The 23524-nt window shown below is 39.3% G+C and overlaps 1 protein-coding gene across 2 annotated transcripts in view; it reads left to right on the forward strand.

The window, feature by feature from the left end:
* Positions 1-637: 637 nt before the first annotated feature.
* mpp7a (MAGUK p55 scaffold protein 7a) overlaps positions 638-23524 on the forward strand; it is a 77855-nt gene continuing 54968 nt past the window's right edge. Inside the window, exon 1 of one of the 2 annotated variants that reach the window (XM_088001469.1) lies at positions 638-978. The gene's annotated coding sequence lies outside the window, so the exon portion shown is untranslated. Of the gene's footprint in view, positions 979-1467; positions 1780-23524 lie in introns of those variants that run through there. The other variant, XM_088001472.1, reaches the window with a different exon arrangement.

Consider the following 23524-nt stretch of genomic DNA (forward strand, 5'->3'; position numbering starts at 1 on the left):
CACCGTGTCCTTCCCCACAAATCTCCTGGGATAACAAGTTTTAAAATTCTTTCTTTCTTTCTTTCTTTCTTTCTTTCTTTCTTTCTTTCTTTCTTTCTTTCTTTCTTTCTTTCTTTCTTTCTTTCTTTCTTTCTTTTGTCTATTTACATGTCTTAAAATTGAATCGAAATAGTCAAGTAATCAAATCTGCATTAATTCCTCAAAATAAGGTCACTGCAGTTTGACCACCTGTTGGTTTTTCTCCTCAGTTGACCTCTAGAGGGAGATATTTCACCATTTTGTAACTCGAGCGCCAGAACTATACAAATTGTTGCTGTCAATTAAATTGAGTTTATTTTTATTTATTTTACAAATAGATATTATTATTATTATTATTATTATTATTATTATTATTATTATTATTATTATTATACAAATTCAATTAAAAATTCTGCATTATTAATAATAATACATATTTTTGAATGATTACACCGGCTCAAATGGCATCTTTTACAAACAAGTTACATTGTTGCAAAAGTTTGTTTTCTTTAGACATATCGAGGAGCCGTGCTAATGGATAGTAAAATCATCCAATCACAAAGAAAATGTTCTTATTAAGCCCACCTCAAATATATTTCAACCAATGAACGCTCAAGGTGGGCGGCATCTGAAAAGAAAACCCGTCACAACGCAGATCTGAGATCAGCTCTTGGAGTAGGCTTATCTCCGGCCCGACGTTGTGTGCAAATATGTAAACCGCTTCCAAGTCAGCGCGTTGGCGAAACACTTTCTCTGCCTTGGGACAGTTGGAACCGTCGAGGCGTAACATTTTAAAAGATTTTTGTCCGTGGTAGGCTGAACCGGGGATAAAATAATGGAGTGGAGAGAAACAACCAGAGACTTTAAAAGTGGGGAATGAAAAAAGAGAACGCTTCGATTTTCGAAGGAAACGCTGGAGTTGCAATACTGTGAAGAAGAAACCATTCAGCTCCGATACAAGTGAGTGGTTTACACGTTTGTTTTTACTTCTGAACTTATATTTGTAGCTGTTAGGACAGTGAAAGCAACAGACTTTCCCAGTCATTAAAAGAAAAAAAGAAAAGTTAGTCAACGTTAAAGTTTTTGAATGTGAAGCTTTGACAATGGCTCAATAAAGACGTATGTGATTTTTATTTGAGCGCTTATGTGATGCGGAGGCTAAAATAATAGTGACCGAGCATTTATTCACTACGAGGTGACCAAATGCAGAACTTCTACTGCGTATAACATTTGACTACTTATGTGCAACAAGTACATATTTTGTTTTTACACACAAAATATGAATTTGTCTTTCTTTATGAATTTAAATTATCCTAAAAAATACAACACAGGGATATTATCGTATGAAACACGTAATGTCAGTTTCCTCATGACCCAGCTCTCTACTTCCACTCCCACACCCTTCGCGCGCAGTTCCTCCACACCAGGAAGTGCACCGGGAGGGAAAACAGAACCGTGGTGCCCTGTCGTGTCAAGTGTGGAGGCACGGAGCTTGTCACTGGCTAATGACAACAAGCCTCTGACCGGTGTTCCTCCTATAGGATACCCAGCACTTGGTCAAATCCCACCGCACCCAGCTACTTCTTCAAACAAGTTCATTTGTTTTTACTTGTTTTACGACACACACGTGGTTTCTGGATAGCGGCATTCCAATTCTGCATCTGTTCACCTGAGGACAACACATTTCAGCAGCGTCCTTGTTCCAACACACCTGATTCAAATGAGGAAACTGCCTTGTCAGCCTAATTCTCCAGTGATCAGGTGTGTTCAGTGTTGCATGTGTTGTAATCAAGTCGAAATGTCTTGCATGAAACAGGCCAATGCAGATCAATAAATGTACTGTTTGTCATTATAAAAACAGTGCATTTGCATTGCACTATCTGTTTTCAAACCTCATTTGATGGTTAACCTTGTACTGTGACTGCTGGTCTTTTGAAGTGTGTTTCCATCATTTTCACATCCAGGCACCAAAATTCAGCAAGGTGTGTGTGTGTGTGTGTGTGTGTGTGTGTGTGTGTGTGTGTGTGTGTGTGTGTGTGTGTGTGTGTGTGTGTGTGTGTGTGTGTGTGTGTGTGTGAGTGAGCATACATTTTCCAATATTTCTAAATTTCCAAACACAGAAATATACTTTTAACTAAACCACGTAACTATAACTTCATGGTTTCAGACTGCTGTTTTTAGCAGCCTCTAACAGGTTTAGTTCCAGATTTTGTCATGTATTTAACTATAAGTACAACCACCTTCTTACTAGCTCTATCCAGCTTCCCTGTCTCTGCAAAAGAAAAGCATCCCCAAAAGTGTTACTACAAAGGTGCATGGTAGGAATGGTTTTCTCAGGGTGACTGTGTTAGTTTAGACTCTTTACATGTAGACCAAAATGTCGTTTTTTGGCCCCCATCTGACCAGAGCACCATTTTTCCCATGTTTGCTCTGTCCACCAAATGAGTTGTGACAAGCTTCAAATGTGAGTTCTGATCTGGATGGGAGTTCAACAATGCATTCTTCTATAAAGGAGAGGGTTGTGGAATGTATCATTAAAGGTTTTCCTGTTGACACATTCTTTTACCTGAATGAATTTCTGTTGCACGTCTTAGCTCTTTCTATAATTGGCAGGGTTGTTGGTTTAGGTTGACGGTCATAACTTGGGAGGTCTGCAATTATTCCATATTCTTAATGTTTGCAGATATCCTCCTGACTACCAGTAGTTCATTTTTGTCCTCTGTAGAGGACATTTCTAAACTTGAATATCTCCCACTCCCTGCATTCTACTGAATTAATTCCTTTTGGTATCTGGAGAGGACATTTAGGGCTTTTCAATGATACCACATATGAAGGGGTGGGACTTTTGTTCGTATCTTTTTCTAATACATAAAAATTGTGTTCATCAGTAATAATACATTCTATGGGACGAGACAAAGTAAGTGCATAAAACCTTTTATTACCTTACGAAGAATGTGGGATTTAAAAAAAATGGTGATTGGACAATATTTTTTTTCCTGGTAGTCAGGAGGATAGTGGACTAAACCTCTCCACAACTTTCGACCATGTCCGGCAGTGTTCCTTGGTCATCATAATTCTGTTTATTCTCTAACAAACCTTAGGAATGGATTTTATTTGGGGTTATCTAAGCATAGCATTTAACATACACAACAAATGTATGCCAAATTTTTCCTATTTTTATTTAAGCAATTAAAACCCCTTATTTTCTATCAATCAATCACATTTTATTTCACATTTCAGCAGCAAGGCATTTCAAAGTGCTTTACATAATTAAAATGCAAACAGCATGTGACATAGAATAAACGGTGAGAAAGAGATTTTGAGAAAGATGAAAACAGATAAAAACATTAAAACCCCCGCCCCTTTTAGGAGTTCAGTTAAACGTCGTTTAACTGGGACTCAAACCCTCTGGGACTTTAGTCAAAACCACCGTTTGACAAGGACTCCAACCTCTAGGTTTTTAGTTGAAAAGCCGTCAACTGGGACTCTAAACCCTGTAGAAATTTAGTTAAACGTCATTTAACTGGGACGTTTTCCGGGGGGCTTTACATCATTAAAACGTAGACAGTGAGAGAGAAATAAAAAGAACTTAATAAATAGATAAAAAGAAAAGATAAAAACATCAAAAACATTGAAGAATTCAATACCCACACTCTAATCCTAATTTAGCCATAAGCAACTCTAAACAGGTGGGTTTTAAGTTGAGATTTAAAGGCACCCAGTGTTTCAGCTGTTTTACAGACTCAGATTCCCACACAAAACGTAGTCGTTTGTGGTTGTAATGCAAGGAAATGTGGAAAAGTTCAAGGGATGTGAACACTTTACAGTAGTGAGAACAGCTCTGTGTTGCTGTGACTGTAGACGATAACAATAACACCTCGTTTCCACTGGTCCGGTCGGTGCAGTGTGGCGTTTGTCTGTTTCCATTGTAAAAGTGGCCCATACAACTGACCCGTTCTGTACCCTTTCTGGGCCCCGTTAACCCCGTTAAGCTGTAGGTCCATGGGTCAATGGTACCGTTAGGGTGGCGCTACTGGTGTCACACAATACAATCCATTGACTAGAGCACAAGAAATACCTGTATGCCACATTTTTCATTGCAACATTAGGTGTTTGGTGGCAAACCCACCTGGCCACTGAGAGTCCAGATGGTGGTGGAAATGCTGTCATGAATACGCCAGTCCATAAAATAGCATACTGAATCACACTAACCCATGCCATACTACTCAATGGAAATGAGGCATCAGACCCATATTTCAAACAAATATCTACACTGGTTGGTAAGAATATCAGAAAGAAGAGTATTTTCAGAAGTAGGAAAAATGTTTTTGAAAGCTTAGTTGTACTGGATATCATGTTGTTTTCTTTTCAGGTATGGTGTCCCAGTGTCTGATTATATTTTTCAGTAAAGTAATTTCTAGGTGCCTTGGTACCTTGTTGGCGATTGTAAATACAGAGATAGAGTTCTGTCATGTATGTTTGAAAGCCTCTAAGGATAAGAATGTGGAAGCCTTCATGTTTTAGCTGCTGTTCTGCTCACCCAGTTCTTCCTCTGGATCTTGACTAGAGAAAGGTGGGAGGCCTTTAGTCTGCATTCCAAGAGGGTAGAGAGAGTCTCCCAGGAGACTTTGATTGTAAGTACTTAAGTCAAGTTCATTGCTTGGGTCTGCCAGTGCGGTAAACACCCCAGCATCCTGGCATGGCTGTGATGAGTTCATTAAGCCTTACACTTAATTAAAGAGTTCACTAATGGGCGAGGGTGTTGAACTGCAAAGGTTTACTGCCTAGAAATCAGCTTGCTGGCTCTGACCTCTGTCACAGCCAGTGGCAAGAAAACACACACTTATCTGTTGGATATTTTTTTTTTTTTTTTTTTTTGTCCTCAGTGCACACAGTCCTAGAATATGTTGGGGTAGGCGGAAGTCAGGATGGGTTGTGGCCCTGAAAAAACCCCAGATAAGGATAATGTGCTCCTGCCCGTTGTCTGTACAGCTGAACAAGTGTCTCAGAACTTTGGTCCTGCATAGCTTTCATTCCCAGAATTTGCTTCCAGGTTTGGACAGTCATTGCTTGGTGTAAAAGGAGGTGTGTGAACTCAAAATTCTATCGCAGCAAGGATTAAGTTCACCCAGGGAACCTGCTGATAGAGTCAAATGCCTCCTGTCATTGCTACATCCAGGGTTATGTTGATGAGAATAATCTGAGCACCCCTGCTGCAGAACTCATGGCAAGGGAATAAAGCTAAAAGCGGGCTTCCATAACTGCTTGTCAGCAGGAAGGCCATTTTCCTGGAGCTTAAGGGTGGGTGGGATTCAGTGCTATAAGACGCCTAATCTGAGTATTAGTTTGGATCACTATCGGCTCACTATGAATCATGAGAAACTACCTTTGTCTGAAGAAAGAGGTTGACACATTACCCTTTTGAAGACTTTCATTCCATATAAACATTATATTGTTTTACCAGAACCTTCTAATAAATCCAATTTCGATTATAAATAATGTCATGAGAAGTAGGTAAAAGCTTCTCTGATCTACTGTCACTCTGGTGAAATGAAACCGTAACTATTAGTTATGTTGCTGTCTCTTTGTGAGTCTTAAAGAGCTTTTCCAGCACCAGCATGTGAGGGGTGTCTCTGAGATCTTAGTGAATTTTACTACTAGCCACAGCTAAACATGGCATCACATGAAATATGAATACCAAGAAGCTACCACTGAAGTGTATATAAAGTCTTAAATGAGACGCATGAGAAATTGTACTCTACATTCACTTGACTGAAGCCCTGAATGTTTTCTGTGACTGGACTGGCAAACTGTTTTGGTCTCTGCGAGTGATAAGTTTATGAAGGCAAATTTCAGTGAGTCTAAGCTATGTTTTGCAAGTCTGGTGCCAGAACAGTTTGGTTACTGGTACTTAGGTATACCAAAGTGTTCATAGTTATGTTTTCATACACTGCTAAAGTTTGTATTGTACTTGCAGCTTAAAATCCTTTAAATGAGATGACTTGAGACTGCAGAATAAAGTAAGACTGCTGTGTCCTTTGGCCAGTCGTTGCACTGTTGGACTGTTCCCTCACAAATAAAATACAATATCAGGTGGACTAGCGGTGGGACTTAATTCATATTTTTAATCGAGTTAATTACAGAGTCTGTACTCCCACATGTTAATCACTAACTGTGTATCAACGATGTAAGCATTTTTCATTTCAAAAATGTTTTTTCTGCTAAATTGGTAAATTGTCTTATTAGCTCACCAACAAAGATCTATTGTTTTTCATCTGTTATTTGGGTTATTCAACCATCAGATTGGATCATAGTGTTATTATACATCTTTTCATCTTTCAACTATTTCAGGAACCCCTGATCATTCATGGAACATCTTTGAAGAAATACTTTTTTAGAAATGTGGACGGTGACATTAGCATTGGGGACGTCTGTCCTTGCTGCAACATGTTTAGCACGGAGATAATATTTCAGCCTTGAATAGCTTTATGATAGGCTAACTCCTTTTTGCACAACTTGCACACAATAGTCTTTAGCCCCGTCAGAACATTTTTTTAAGCGAAAACTTACCCCAACTGTGAAACAAGACAAGCTGCTTTGTTCTCAATATCTATTGTTTGCAGATGTTGCTTGTGCATCAGATTTATTAAAAATGCACAGATATGAAGGTTCCAAACAGAACCTTTGTATTATAAAAAAATGTTATTACTTTTTTTTTACTTGTTAAAATGTATGTAATTAATTAACAGAAATAATGTGTTAAGGCCCTAGCCCTTAGCTGGATATATTCTGGTTGTGGAAAGCATGGATAGTCACTGTGAAACTAAAGAAGGTCCACTCACTGTTTCAAGATACTGTTTGCCAGCTATGCAGCCAACCGCAGACTCTTGTCTACTATGTAGCTCAAGCAATTAACCAGCCCATATCAACCTGTCATATTTGTTAGTCCATAGAGAAAACAAACAGAAAAAGGTGCAATATTCTGCATCAAAAGCATTTAGAACTGTTATTTAATTAAAAATTTCCATTTAGTTTGGTTGTTCTAGTTCAGTACTATGAATTTAATCAAGTCAGTCCAACTGTGTTTGGTTAAGTCAGTTTTTAATCTGTTGTTTTCCCCTCCTTTTCATTGGCCTTTCCAATCCATTTATTTATGTATTTATTTATCTATCCATCACACTATCCATTCATAATCACCATTATTCCCTATTGCTGCTAATCTCTGAGTCGACAGCAGAATTGGGAGCCTTCTGCTGCTCTGTGGATCCCAGATGGAGATTAAAATGATGGGCTTGTAAGGGTTTCTGTAAAGGTCACGGTTGAGGGTGATGGGCATCAGCAGTAGTGATGTTGTGTTGTGTTTTGCCCCGGCCTACCCTGCAGAGGTGTAGGGTTGCTCCCAGGTTCACCCTAGCCTCTGCAGCGCTGCGGTGGAATGAGCCCACCCAGCAGATGCTGGCTATCAGACACCAACTTTGGCAGCGTAGCAAAGTCCGGCTCATATACATGAAACTGCTGCGCTCACTGTTCATACATGCCGGCCTCCTGACTCACAGTAGGCTGTGTTTTCATGGAGAACGCAGTGGGACCGAATGAATGGCAGCAGCATGAATATAAGTGCTTGTTGTGGGGTGACCAGTCAGGCACTGAACCCTTGGAGAGAAGAGAAGATTAGGCTATAATGTGTTACTTACTGTGCTGGTCCTGACACGAATGCTCTCAAAGTGTGCTGTTCTTGTCTTGACAAAAGTTTCATTGCTGCTTTTAAGGCATGCAAAGTTATGATGTGAAATGGGCCAGTGATGTTATATATTTCTTTACTTTTCTATAGAACCTCATTCGTCTTTAATTTCATAATGAAAGGCTTTGCTGAAAGAATCAGGAATTAGTCAATTTCTTCAAATTAAAAAACACAGCATTCAACATACTTTGTCAATCTACGAAGGCTGTCTATCAGCATCTATCAAATCTGTCAATAGACTACTACTTAGTTTTCATGGCTAACGTCAAGCTTATTTGTAAAAATGCTGACTAATAAATGTTTTTAGATCATGGCTCCTGGATGTTTCCAGTATGGCAGCGCTGTGAATAATTCAGCATACTTGGGGCAAACGGAGTCAAAATAGCTCCAAAGTGTGTCCATGTTTGTTGCTCACTCCAGTAAATCACATCCGCTAATTAGTATATCTGTATAAATAACAGAAGTAGAACTGGAGTAAAGGTTGGGAAGATTTCCATTGTGACATTTTTGGTCAAGTTAAAGCTGCCAGTCAGAATTATTTCTCTTCTAAGCATACAATCAAACAGTGCTGTAGATCTTTCTTTTTAGTCTTTTTACTGTGAGTGGTTGTATCAAGTTGTGTGTGTGTGTGTGTGTGTGTGTGTGTGTGTGTGTGTCATGGTATTTGAATGTGAAATAAACTAAACCTATTTTAGCGAGGTTAACGTTGCTAACACTGAGCACAAGTCTTGATAAGTGGACAGTGAAAGTCAAGCGTACCAATCACATACATTTCTCATGACAAATTCATTCATTGTCCTCAAACCAAACTGAAAGCACAATATTTGATGACCTAGTTGGGTGTTTATCCCTGTTTCTTCTCTACCAAACCAACCAACAAACAAACAGACACCTGTTAGTGCAGCACAAAGTGGCAGTTTGGCTGATGTGCATCCTTCTGACTGCTTGCACCGATTCTCAACATTATTGCATACAAAGCAGTTCGATGCGACTTCGAGTACATGCAAACAGTTGTAGAAATGCATCTTTGCTGGGACACGTCCAGAAAATGTCCACTTGGTCGTACCTCATCCTCTGGACCAAGTATGGAGGAGAAGTTAAAACGACCAACTTTAAGTGATTTTCCACAACTTCCACACCAAAGAGAGTTGTTGTCTATGCAGCCTCGTAGCAGGTTTGTTTGATCCATTGGAAATAGATGTGGTTTTGGAGTTTCTGACCAGCCAGTCACTAGTGAGACCCACTCAAGCTGGAAATTGTCAATTCTGGACACCAACCAACTACTTTGTGCATATGTGAAGCTTGAAAAATTAAAGTTGAGGAGCAAAATATCGCTTTTTCCATCCACCTGACCTAATTTCTTATTGTTTGGATCATCTGTGGATCTATTTGTGGTTCTTGTCCTGTCAGTGATGAGCATATAGCTCTCCATTAATGGTCTAGCACAGGGGTGGGCAACTCCAGGCCTTGAGGGCTGGTCTCCTGCAACTTTTAGATGTCTCTATTTCAACACACATAATGAGGTCATTAGCAGGACTCTGGAGAACTTGACTGCACTGAGGAGGTGATTCAGCTATTGGATCCAGGTGTGTTAGACCAAAGGGACCTCTAAGAGTTGTAGGACACTGGCCCCCAAGGACCAGGATTGTCCACCCCTGGTCTAGCAGGTTACAGAATCTTTTCGCTTGTGTTGTCATTCAGAGTTTTTCTCTGCTACCTTGCATCAGTCCTGACCTCTGGCCCATGTTTTCCATCTCTGCCTTGATCTTTATAGATGACAGCAATTTGAACACAAGTTCCTGACTGTAATTTATGAAAGGGTAATTTAAGCTGACTTGCGGTTTAATGACAGATTCATGCCAACACCATCTGCCTTTTGCGTGTGACTGAGAGTGCTGCAAATGACAGAGGTCACAATATTTTCATGACAAGTTCTGATGCTGAGGTTTTGAACAACTTTTTGTCCTTTTCCAATTCAGACTTACTTTTGTCTTCACTCTGCTGCATTCCCACTTTGATCAGCATCCGTCAGCTGCTCTCTCTTTTATTCCATGACTTCCTTTGGCTTTGGATACGTTTCTACTTTTTGAGAAAAAATACAACACATAACCAATGCTTTCAGGAGATTTTGCTTGTAACTTGGTAATGTACCATGGATATGTTCTCAATAAACCCATTCTTATGAAATTAATCATTTGATGTTTCAGTTTGGGCACATTAGACCAAGGAAGAATTGCCTTTTTCTAATCATTTGGCAAGCAGTGTTTTTACACAGCATTCCAGTTTTTTTAAGAGTAAATCCTGTGTCAATGTGGGACTTCCTACTTGTTGCTATGCCTCCGGTCACCACCTCATTCCTCCACAGCCACACAGGCTGTGTGTTCATCTGTCTTTGACTACTCAACCCCTTTATTTGACTGTCCACTTGCTTATGAAATATGAAAATCTTTTTTGGTGGTCAAAAAGAAGCCTGCGCTTGGGTGTGAATACATGCTTTTGCCTCTGGTGCTAAAGGCAAGTTGTTGAGCATACATGAATATGGTTGGATGTTGATCTGCCTCCCTGGCATCCATTCATCTTTAGATCACCAGACAAAGCTATGCATGTATTCCCTTGTTGCTCGCTGAGTGAAATTAGGGGAACTGGGGAACAAATACCACTTTTAAAAACTTCTCTTGTTTCATTTATGGCTAAGTTCCTCCAAACAGTGGAAAACTGGGGTTTAAATTTTTTAGTAAAACACCTTCATTTTTTTTTCTTTATCAATACAAACAGTACTTCCTTTGTCAACCAGGTAGTTTGCTTGGCTATGCTGACCTGGTTTTCCAGCTTGGCACCAAAGTTTGCCTTCGTACAGTGAAGACATAAAACAAACACGTGCTCAACATATTTGGAACCCAACTTTGCCACAGATGTAATTTGGCATTTTCCCTTTAGTTGAAAGGCATCCTAAAATTCAAAACAGCTGTAATCTCCTGCATATTTTAGGGTGTGACGGACATCTGTGGTGTAGCCACCCGTAGCTCACCACTAATTGCTAAGTAACCTTATGTTGGTGCCTCTTGAGCTAGGGTCAGATTAAAGTGTTGTATTTTTAACTTGCTTGGCTTTGTTGGTCCTTGATAACATAAGGCAGATGGCACTCATGCAGAGATGTAGTGTGCATTGAGAGGTGGTTAGAACCACGTTAGATTTGAATAGAGTTTGAATAGATGTGCAGGGTGGAGTTGGGGCTGAGTTTGAAGGTTCACTGGGTCACATGGTTCCTTTAGTGGCTCATTGTTCAATACAGTGAAGAGCTGCTGCTTTAACATGGTGTTATGTTGCAACCATACAGAACATAGAGCCATACAACTTCAGTTATTACTGAAGACTACCCCTAACATTAAGGCGTGATTTCTTCTTATGAATTAAATGGGATTATTGCTGCTGTATATTTATTAAAAACAAAGCTTAGTTTCTCAGCTTTCCTGTTTCAGTGTTGGCAATCAGAATGTCTCTGTTTTTCTATGTCCCCAGTTTCCTCTCTGTGTTTCTGGGGTCATCAGAACTAGAAAAGAAAAAAAAACCCTCAAAACAAATCAGTTCTTTCTTTTGTGTGTTTTGAAGTGGTTCTCTCAGTGGCTGCATGCTAATCTGACTGACCATCAGCAGCTTCTCATTCAGAGAAAGACGGATACAAAGGGAAGTGACTGAGATGGACCGCAGTGAAGGGAGGGGGTTAAGGGGGGTTGCATGGAGGATGACTGGACCGTTTAGCATTCGGTGAACAGAGAAGTATTGTGTGGCAAAAGGTTATGAAAGAACAGAGTGATTTTATATACATGTATAATTTTTTTTTTTTTTTTTTTTTTTTACAGAATGAAAATAATGTAAACATTCTCGGATCTTAGGGTTACATTACTCTAGCATTACTGTAAACACCAAGTAGTGTCATGGCAAGTCTGACAGAATGCTGCTTTTCATGCCTGAGTATATTTGCTTAGTTAGCATTTCTTTAGTTTCCTCTATATTTTCATTCACGAGTGGTAGCAGTTTGTACCGTTTGGCAAGTTGTTCACTATTGTTTTCCATCAGTTCCTCATTTAATCCTAACTGCTATGCTTGAGCAGTGGTGCCTGATAAGGCTTGAAAAATGATTTACCTTTCCCGGCTGACTTGGAGAACTGCATGTGTTTACAGGGGGTCATAAAGCTCTGGAGCTCTGAGAATTTTTGTGAGTTGCTTTGTGTGTCGATTCCCAAAATAATTATTTAGCCAACATTTGTGTGTATTCAGTCATCACAGAGCATTCACCGGTCACCAGGCAGCATTTTTTTAACATCATCGTATTCCCTCTCTGAGTAAAGATAGCAGCCAGGTACTCCTCCACTAATCCCTGCAGTTATCAGGGGATTTTTAGTGTGAAGCTGAGGTCATTTCCAAGAATAATCTCTTGGAATTTTCAAAATATTTCCATGTTTTGCAGGAATGTCTACTCCCATTTTCATTCCAAGCTGTTGGAACTTCGGATTGAAGTTGTGTTTTTGTAGAGGTTTTGTTCTTCCTGAAGTTGGAAAGTTTCCTGATCTTTGAATTCCAGTCTGATTTTTAAATAGCTTTAGTTCTTTATCATAATGGAAAGTTAATCAACCTGGCAGTTCCAGTCAGGTTTGTGCAGTCGCTTATTTCACAATATGTCTAAATGTGGTTTGAAAATCCAAGTCTTCTGTGGTCAAGTCATTAGATGGCACAACAGCAAGGCTCAGTTTTAAAGGTGACTGATTACGCTTTCTTGAACATGTTAGGATATGTCTTTGGGTGATACAAAACATGCTCTTTACATATTTTGCACAAAATCATTCTTTGATAATGAGACTTAAGTCTGCTCAGTTCTACCTACTTTGAGCTCCTTTCAGAATGAGCTGTTTTAGAGCCTCTTGTCACTTTAAATCCAAATACATTGCCGCAGTCCACACTACCTCAACTCAAACTGGCTGCAAACAGATGTGCAATTACACAACTCTATCTGTGAAAAGCACAGAGGGTGGAGCAAGTGCTTTCTGAATGGTAAGTCAACAGCAAAACACTTGATTTTTCCAGAAGCCATTGTGCAAAACCAGCTGACCAAATGTACTGAAGCTCTGCTTAGTTTGCTTGATAATGGGCAATGCACTGGTGGGGTTGCTAGGCAACGGGCTAGGCTTTGCTGAGGTTGCTAGATGATGGACAGTACCTTCTGATTTGTGATATTATGTTCAGAAAGTTTTTGAAAATTTCCAGACACCAAAAAACATAAACTAACTGTGTAGACAGCTGACAGCACAAGTCTGAGCAAGACTCTATTTCAGCTTAATCAGAGTATCTGTTGTATTTAGTGCCATTTAATATCATTCCTTAATGCAAAATCAAGCGTGAAGCATAAGTCAGTGTTGCATCACATCCTGAATGGTATGCATTCAGGATGTTCATATGCAATTTCTAAATCCAACATGAATAATACTGCTGGAGATAGGAGAAAGAGAAGAAAAAATAGACAAAACATAAAACAGATGAAAGGTTAGGTTAATATACATCTACATCATCAAGCCTCTAGATTGATTTTCTTTGAGACTAAAACAGGAGATTGCTTCATAATCCATTGTTAGTTTTTATTTTAACAGAATCACTTGAAGATTAGGGCAGTACACTGAAATCAAACCCAGCTCTGGATGAATTCTGGCATGTAGTAATTGGATAGTGAGACGCTGCTTAAATTCAGAATGAGAATTTATTCTCATATCCAGAGGTATTGATTAAGGTGATGTTTCCTCCACCTGGGATTTCTGTAATATTTCACAGAAACTTATTGGAGGAGCAAGGGGAGCATTAACCAGAGAAGCAGCTCCCATTGTAACTCTGGATGGGCTGCAGAGATTCACTGCTCAGATGGAGGAATATGGTAATGGTAAATGGACTGAACTTATGTAGCGCTTTTCCAGTCATTTTGACCACTCAGCGCTTTACACTGGAGCCATATTCACACATGCTCACACATTTACACACCACAGATCGGTAGGCAATTTGGGGTTAAGTGCCTTGCCCAAGGGCACATTGACAGGAGGAAGGAGGAAGCTGGAATCGAACCTACAACCCTCTGATCGCAAGACGACTACTCTACCCACAGAGCCACAGTCACAGCAAGTCAAAACTGAAGGTTTTGCTCCAAGTCATTTAGAGAAATAATTCGGTGATGGAAATCTTAATATAACTCAATGTCCTGAACACACTTTGAACACATGGAGGTGGCAGCATCATGCTCTGTGGTTGTTTGTCTTTATCAGAGACAAGAAAGCTGTTCAGAATATGCTTTCCCCCGCTCCCCACTCTTGTTCTTATTCTTTTCCCTTTGTCTGAGTGTCTTGTAACCCACTGGACTCAGATTTCAGGGACAAAGCAGCAGGGCGACGTGAGCCAACCCGTGGTAGTAGAACGAGATACCGTTTTGCTCTAGTGGAGGAGGAAGTGCTGGCCACATGTCGCAGTGTGTGTGGAATGCACAGAAGAGCGGAGATGAGAGCACTTCAGAGTGAACGAAGGAGGCAGGGACGGTTCACACAGCGGTCTCTCTGTGCGATTACGGAGGTGCTGACAGGTGCTGCTCAGCTTCTCGGAGAGGCTGTTGTAGACAAATGGGGATTATTATTGACCTGAAAATGTCTCACAGTTCATGAAACTCTCCACCGTGGAAAGACCTGACAAAGCAGGGAACAAATAACTGAAAGAAACGGTAACTAATTACTTCAATAACAGGAAAGCTGAATGGAAGGTCTGAATAGCAAAGCAGATTTACCGACATTATTGACTCTGCGGTAGAGCTCCATAATGACCCTTTTCAGCACTTTGATAACAGTTAACTACTGAAAGGCTGGTATTTAAATGGGGTGAGTTAAATTTGGAGTTCAGGGCACCACTCTTGATTCTCAATTGAGGCATTGTTCTTCCCATTTCATGCCTCCTTCCCCCCTTCCTAGCAACCTATGCCAAGCGAGGTACCAGGAAATGGGGCTACACCCAACCATGTTTCCAGACAACGGTCCAATATGTCCACACGTCGCCTTACATGGCGAAGGAATGCGTTAATTAGTCGATCTAACTAAGAGTAGGAAAAGTAACCCAGCTAACAGGCTTTCCCATGTGATCCACTTACTCTTTAACCCTGCCTCAGGTGTGTTTAACCTGCACAAATTCCCTGCTGGAGGAAGCGTCACCTTAACTAATACCTCTGGTTCTCATTCTCTTTCTAAATTTAAGCAGTGTCTCACTCTGCCCAATTACTGCATGCAAGAACTCATCCAGAGCTGGGTTTGATTTCAGTGTACAGCCCTAATCTTCGAGTGAATCTGTTCAAATAAGAACTAACAATGGATTATGAAGCAATCTCTGGTTTTTGTCTCAAAGAAAATCAATAGAGAGCTTGGTAATGTAGAGATGCATATCGATCTAACCTTTCATTGTTTTATTCTTTACCTTATGTTTTTTTTCATCTTTCTTTTGTCTTAAGTATTATGCATGTTGGATTTAGAAACTACATATGAACATTTGAGGATGTGATGCAACACTGACTGATGCTTCATGTTTGATCTTGCGTTAAGGAATGATATTAAATGGCACTAAATACAGCAGATACTCTGATTTAGCTGAAATAGAGTCTTGCTCAGACTTGCGCTGTCAGCTATCCACACACTTAGTTTATTACTTATCTGAGAATGTTCAGTCACATGGGAACTCTCACATCGCACTTAATCCCAACATCATTTCATCTTTTAGCTTCAACCCTGTTACCGGACTCTGAACTGCCCGAAGCTCTAACCAGGCCAAAGCCTCCCTGCAGAACCCTGATCATTGCTCATTACAGAGGATATTTACATTTCTTGTTAGTTTATGTTGCTACGAGGGGTGATCAAATGAAATGCAATAATTGCAGATGTATTTAAAATTTATGCTAGGACTGAAATGTTAACTGCTGTGTTTTAGCTGAGTCACAGAATAACCTGTTTGCATCATTTCAGTGAGATTAAGGGAAGGTTTTAATATGGCTGTGGTTGCTGTTAGTACAGGGTCATCATGCAGACTGAACAATAACACCTAAAAAATTTTTTATTTTTATTTTTTTTAAAGATTGTACTTGAAAGTCTTCTTTTTAGGAGGAACTTTATTCGGAGCTGCTATGTAGAAAGAAAGGTTCAGGGCGCCCAAGAAAATCAAGCAAGTGTCAGGACTATCTTGTAAACAGGATTTAACCAAGGGATTGAGTTGCAAGTAATGCCAGCAAGTAGGTGTGTTTTAGCTTTTGTGTGTGTGTGTGCGTGTGTGTGTGTGTGTTGCAAGCACAGTGAGTTGGAGACTTTTGTTGGCTGTCCTCGTTTCAGCAGGGTCAACTATGAACTCATCTCTCTACGTGAAAAGCATGAATGATAAACCGGCATGCTTCCTTTAGCTTGTCACTTTATCATTGTTCTTGTCCCAACGTTGACCTGTGAATGACTGTTAAAATATTTTATCATACTGAGCTCTTTAGGACATCTATAAACAGGAATTTCCATAGGGAAGTAAGAGATTCCTACCTCAATCTGATCTGGTATGTAGAAGCATTCATAGACCATTGATGTATGAGTTTGCCTCACACTCAAGGGAGAAGGTCAATCATAATTTAGACCCTAAAGTTCCCTGGGGAAAAAAATTTCAAAAATCATCCTCCACAGCAGATTTTACCTTGCAATTTGGCGATAAAGAACGCTTGTTTGTTCTAGCGTAATTGAGTGCCATGTGACATGGGTAATATGCTAAGTTGCTCAGGGATCAAAACATTGAGATTTTGGCTTCAGAAATCTTAATCCCGCATGAACATATAAAATGTACCATTGAAATGTGACAAAACGTTTCTAACATTGTTGAAGCAATAAAGTTTGTGAGACGCAAAGTTTGTCTCAAAATGTTACTGAAACAAACAGAAAATGACACACTTCCATGACTCTAAAATAACTTATTTTCAAAACTCAGAAAAAAATAGATGCCCACTTCAGGTTTCTGCACTAAAAAGTGCAAGATAACACAGCAATGCCAGTATCATTTTTAGCAGTGTTTCGTTCTGTGGTTTGGCTGTGATTCTCTGCCTCCTGGAATTTTGGTGTCTTGATCGTTGAAGATGATGGGATGGAGTGTGATCTGGGCTTAATTTGCAGTGATCTGGGCATTGCTCCAAACTGTTTTGGTAAGAAAAGGAGTAGAGTGGATTTAAGTTTCAACTCTTTAGCTATAGTTATGCAGGGTTTCCCCCAGTGCATGGTAAGCCTGGAGGGCCACCAGGCTTTACTTCCCCACCCCACCAGACTTACTGTTTATTTTGAAGGGTTTTCCATACATCAGTAACAGTAACAGTAGATTGATTAAGCTAGGTTTATAATTAACTCATTTAACTGGATGTGAGGATTTGCGCACCAATTGCTCCATCCCTGCAGCCACCCACTGGACTTGCATGCTATTATTTCCAAATTATGATGCCTGTTTGTAACATTTTTTAACACAAAAAATGCGTCTGGACTGCCTTAGCGCCCCTACCACCACGCTTAGCAAACCCTTACTGCATATACATTAGTTTTTTTGTTGTTGTTTTTGGTTTTGGCTTGTGCAATTTAGCACTCCTTGTTTGGAATCTTTGTAGATCAGGAGCTTAATGTGTTACATTTTGAATGTTGGGTGTATGATTTCCACGTCTTATCCTGGTGTATTATAAGGGTGTGTTTCGGTCTCATATGGGCAAATATAATTTTTCATGTTTGAGTTTGGCAGGAAATGCATTATAAACTTACTCCACTTTAAATGCGTTTGCATTATCCCTTATGTCTGAGTCATGACATATTAAAGGTTTCATTAAGCTTTCGGGGGGAACTCCTCTGAGAAGTTCTTTTGAAGTGATTACTCCGCCCTTGAAAACAAACCCAGAGCTCAGGGTGAATGAGTAAATGCCGGGATAGCCTGGCTTTTCCTGTCTGGACTGTTGTATTGTCCTCACCTGCACCGATTCACACAAACTGAATCCTGTATGCCTTAGCCGTCTGAGCTCTAACATCACATTCTCATAGATTTTAAAGCAGCAGGTGTTTGCCAACAATAATAGCATTCAGTTTCCCATCAACATGACCACCATGTCCTGAAATACAACTTCCCAGTTTCTGCTTCCTCCTGACAGTTTATCTCTTACACTGAAAGGTCTGACCAAATGGATTTAGTGCTATTACAGCAGTGACTCTAATCCTTTGTGTAAGTCAGCTTCCCTCGGACAGTGTTGGTGTTCAGTGATACTTCTGCAGTTGTTTTAGAACTGCTGCCTTGTAGGGAGGGGAAGGGAGTGAGGCTGAAGCCACATTCAGGATGCTAGTTGGGTTTTTCTTCCAGGGAAGGAAGAATTACTCACATTATCTGTTAAACTTACACACTGTAGCACTGTATGAAGAGCTTTTTCTTTTCAGTACTACGAGTTTCTATCAAGAATGCCCGATCTTGTTGATTCATTGAGACTCCAGCTATGTTTCCAGTGTTGCTTCAGACTGTTTTCAGGGAGTTGCCAGACTTATTTAGAGTACGTTGCTTTTATAAAATCAGCATTACGCAATCCTGCATCAAATCACAGGATTCTATTGTGAGACACAGACATTGTTTCATTTGTAACTTGGCCCATAGTTTAGCTTAGATAGTTGTGTAGTCAAAGCAAAAGCAACAGTCATTAAGGCAGCTGCAGCTCCAAGTCCAGCCTGGAGATAATGGAACTACTGGCAGAACTGGTAATTATACCAGTTATCTCTTCTAAATGTACCTTCACCATGACTGACCAAACTATTTGGTCTTGACCCGTTATTGACCCTAATTACCTGAAATTAGGTATCACGCAACACAAGAGACTATTTAAAAATATGAATTCTCCCTGAATATTCTTCTGTAATCTCAAATTAAAACATACCTTAATGTGTTTGTTTGAATCACATTATGCATGGCTTACTTATTTTATTTTTTAGTCCCCCCCCCCCCCCCCAAGTAAGGATTTGAAAAAGGTGGTGTGCATTTGTATTCAGACCTCTTAAGTCTAAAACTACCTTTTAGTGCAATTACAACTTCAAATTTATTTTTGGAGTGTCCAATCCATGCTTTGTCCATCTAGAAACAAATATTTTTCCCCATTCTTAATTGCTGAATACAGATATTCCACCACTAAAGCAAGGATTTAAGCTAACCATTGGATTTTAAGGCTTCCTACAGAAAGCTCTGTGAGACGGATTACCATCATGATGTTGAATCAGAGTAACAGTGGAAGAGCAGGCGAGCTGCTTTAGAGTGCATAACTCCAAAGCTGAGCGAGTTTATGATACTTCTGGTTCGACATGACAGCACAAAAAAATTAACAAAGTAACTCGTATTAGTAAACTGAAATTACCTAAACAGCCACGGACTCTTCATCGTTATCGCTGGAGATTCATTTGAGTGTGAACAGCTCATGGTGGCTGCACCAGAGGACAGCAGCCATGTCGAGGAAAAAGCTTCATTCCCATAAAACCACCTCTCTGGGGATTAGTGAAATAATGTTCCTATTTTTAGAACGGGCTGTGACTATCGCATCTAATTTTAGTGATACTCTACCAAATTGTCTGCTTTCAGAGATGTTGATATGCTACTATTAGTGTATGATGTTATCTTTGTATTATAGTGATACTGAAGTTAATCTTTACCTCACATTGGTATGAGAACTGCACATCTAATTTGATTAACATTACAGATAGTCTGTAAATTGGTTCTTTGAACACGAGATGGGATGATGAGCTAGATGACTGAAGTTATGAGTTCTAGTTTGTAGAGTAGATGTGTTTCCATTGAAGATATAAGTGTGTAATTTGACATTTCGAAAATAAATTTGTTTAATGGAATAACTGCAATTTTAAGAAAACTTTTGCTTTTCAGTAAAACCTTCTGCTGCTAGGAGGAGATGGTTTCTTTTTCTTTTCTTTTTTTTTTTTGGCTGGATTGAAATTGATTAATTTCACAAAACTGCAATGGAAACACTTTTTGGCATCACACAAGTCACAGGATCAGTAGCCGGATTTTGCCACTGGCGAAAATCACAAAGAAGATGACAGGAAGTGGTTGGAGGATTGTGGCACGGCAGGATTTTCATTGGCTTATCGTGTGAACAACCTTATTGACGTGGGATTTTAATTTAATATCGTAACGCCGCAATTGCAAAATTGTGTTTTTTCGACATTAGCAAAATGCTGACAAAATTATTACTTATTCGTAATGGAAACGCAGCTATAGTTTCCTGGGATGAGATAGTCCACCACTTAAAATAAATAACCAGAGTTTCAATTTCTTTTAGCAGCTGTACAATTGTTGGAAAGAAATCAGAGGTATTGAAACATTATTCATTTTTAAGGAAAACTTTCATCAAAACAGTTTTAAAATGTGTGCTTAAAAAAAATCTGCATATTGAATTTTCAACTCACTCAGTCATACTGAAACAAATATGTTGTTTTTGTTTCAGTGAAATGTCATGAGCTCCTGTTATCACATTCTCACTCTCAATATTAATAACTCATTAAAAACTTGATTGTTTCTAAGTCCAAAAAAATACCGAGACTCGCATAGAATTGTAGTTTAAACTCAATTATGATCAACTCTTCAAAAATTTTAGGTTTTTTTTTCCATCATGAAATTAGATCTGCATGATACAAAATTCAGAGTTTTTATTTTATCCACCTACATGACAATATTAGCTGGTTTAAAGCAGATTTATTTCCCCACAAGACTGTCGGTTTGTACACCAGAGTGTGGCAGGTAATTAATTTTAGCACTTCTAATTATGTCCAATAAATTTTAATTGCGACGATAATGGAATGATGTTTTGTTTATTGTCCTGAACTGTCAGTAAAATGCAAGTGACTCAGCCTTGTGCCCGGTGAACACAGAGCACTGATTGGTATCTTTGCTTCTTTTTCCGTTCGCTGTTCTCCTCCTTCCTTCTCGGTTCTTTCACTCTCCAGCTCTTTTAATTATTCATCAAATAACAGGCTCACCTTCACTTCCCGCTGATGCCTTGTCCTGTAAACATACAACAGTAGGCTTGTACGTGTAAGCATGCTGCACAAGTGTCCAGAACTCACTTTACCCTGTTAGCCTCTGTGTGTTGCATCACAGCTTTCTGATCTGCTTTATCTCATCTGTCCTTCTGTCAGACCAGCTGTCTCCTTCTTTGTCTGACATGTTTCATTGCTGGCTCTGCCAGTGCACTCCAGGTAGAGCAATGCACTCATGTACTATCTGTCGAGGATGAAGGTTATTAAACCACAGGGACATTTAGGACTTACAGATTAGCGAGGCTTATGCCTCTCTGTTTTAGCCTCTGCCTGCCTCTCATCATTGGGAGTATGTCCATGTTTGTTATAGCTGAAACGTTTTCTGGAAATCCATCATATACTTAATTCTGTAAAACCTGTTTCAGAATGGATATTACACATGAGCTATTTGCTAATTTTTAATAGCTTTGTTCACACACTTTGAATGTTCCAAAGCTTTAGAAACTCAACGGCCCTCGTATCAGAGAGAAATACGGAAGAGGATTAGGACCACTGGAAAAAAAAGAAAAGAAATGACATCGATCTCAGACATTTCTTGAAAAAAAGGAAATTTCTAAGTCTGAGAAGTCTGAATTTTTCTAGAAAAATAACTAAGAACATTTTTGATTAATCTCAGTTTTATAGAAAAATAAGTATACATTTCTGTTTCAAAAGTGGAAGAAAATCAGATTTTTTTTTTTCTAGAAAATTTCTGAGATTAACCTCAACATTTGAGTTTTTGGCTGAACATTACTCCTCTGTTTTCTATCTACAGTGGCCCTGGTACACCTTCATAGGAAGACAAGCTAGAGGGATTTTAATCTCAGAAGATTAATGCCCAAATTTTCAAGTTTATTTTCTAGAAAATATCTGAGATTAATCGCAAAAACTTTGTGGGTGGAAACTTATTTATTTTTTTGTATGTAGAACGGACCTAATATGCCGTCATAACGTTCTGTCTTGATGTCCAAATTACAGAGTAGTGTTTATTTTTTCAATAACTCTATGATCAAAGTAATTGATCAGTAAAATTGAACTGTCTGTTAATCTTGTTTTGGTGAAAGTATTCAGTGGCACAAAAAGTATTCACACCTCTTCACTTCTTTATATGTTTCGTTACATTAAAATATTTATTCTAAAAACTGATTTAAGACTAGCTTTCATTATAAAGAAATACTAAATTGAGAACTAATACATGTTTTCTGACCTTTTACTTCAATATCCTTTTCTATGAGACTCAAATTTGAGGCCTATTGAATCTGACCTCCACTAATCAACCTTCAGATGCTTCTGTAACTTGATAAAAGTCAACTTGTGGAAAATACTGCTGATTCGACATGATTTGAAATGGAAGCAGCATTTGCCTCTGTTTGAGTAAATCGCATCAAGATTGCCCGAAAGCACAAAAAAGCAAAAGCAAACTGACATTGCCTGGCTGGCACCATCCCTTCTGTGAAGCATGGTGTTGGCAGCACCATAGCATGAGAACTCTTTTTTTTTTTTGGCAGGAACTGTGCGACTTGTCAACACAGCGAGTATCATGACAGCAGCGAACTGTGCTGTAAAACTGGGACTCTGTCACACAACAGAGAAAACAAAGCAGTGACGTCAGGAGCAGACTGTTAATGTCCTTGACTGGCAGAGAAGAGTCTGCTCCTAAATCTTGTTGAACATCTTGGGGAAAATACCCAAACCAGTTGTGCTAAGCTTGCAGTGAGTTAACCCAGAAAACACATCTTTCTAAAAAAGCTGTTTTTCTGTCATTATTATTGGGTGCTATGTGTTTCTCTTTAAAGAAAATACAATGATTCTGTACCGTAATAATGTGCGGGTCAACTGAAGGTGTGTGTGTTGCAGACAGAGAGAGGGAGAGAGATGCTGGAATGTGTCAGCAGAGACTGATAGCAACTGTTACTCCCCTTCTTGGTTAATGGGTCCGGGAGAGACAAAGAGCTGCTGTGTGTGCCTGGGAACCAGAGGAGAGGGATGGGGCTGTGACAAAGGAGGGGAAGAGGTGTAAAGACCAGAAACTGACCACAACGCAGAATGTCCAACCGGTGCATTCAGTGACTTACTGTGATGTGGCAGAGTTATTTTTAGAATGAAGCATTTGTTTACAGTTTGAAATGGTTAGAATCGAAGATGATCCCTTTTAGATGTTCCCGTAAATTGAGATTTAATGATTAGTTCAGACATTACAAAGACTGACACTGACAGTCTGGAGATGATGTTGGTGCTGCTGCTGATCAATACTGGCCTCTGAACGTAGACAGGAAATACACACACAAAACATACCGTTTGAAAAGCAACACTGGAAACTAACAAGGAGGCTTGTATTTCTTAAAACAGTTTCATGTTTTATTTAACAGCACTAAAGCTAACATTATTTAGTGACCATATTGCTCCATCTAGTGGTGAAATGGTGTCACTACATCTATCCAATGTGTAAGAAGAGTAAGCAACATGATATGTTGCTCCAGTGGTGTCCGTAAATCAAATTTAGGAAGTAGATAAATAGTATCTTGTCATATTTAAAACTTAAATTCATTCATAAATGGTTTCCTCCGGTGTGGTTTGATCAGAAACAATGTGCCAGGAATCAGTTTGAGAGGAATTATGTGCACTCTCACTGGTCAACTCTATG

This window comes from Poecilia mexicana, unplaced genomic scaffold (genome assembly GCF_051168715.1).
Source record: "Poecilia mexicana isolate PSO_F unplaced genomic scaffold, ASM5116871v1 scaffold_20, whole genome shotgun sequence".
NCBI classification, from domain to species: Eukaryota; Metazoa; Chordata; class Actinopteri; order Cyprinodontiformes; family Poeciliidae; genus Poecilia; species Poecilia mexicana.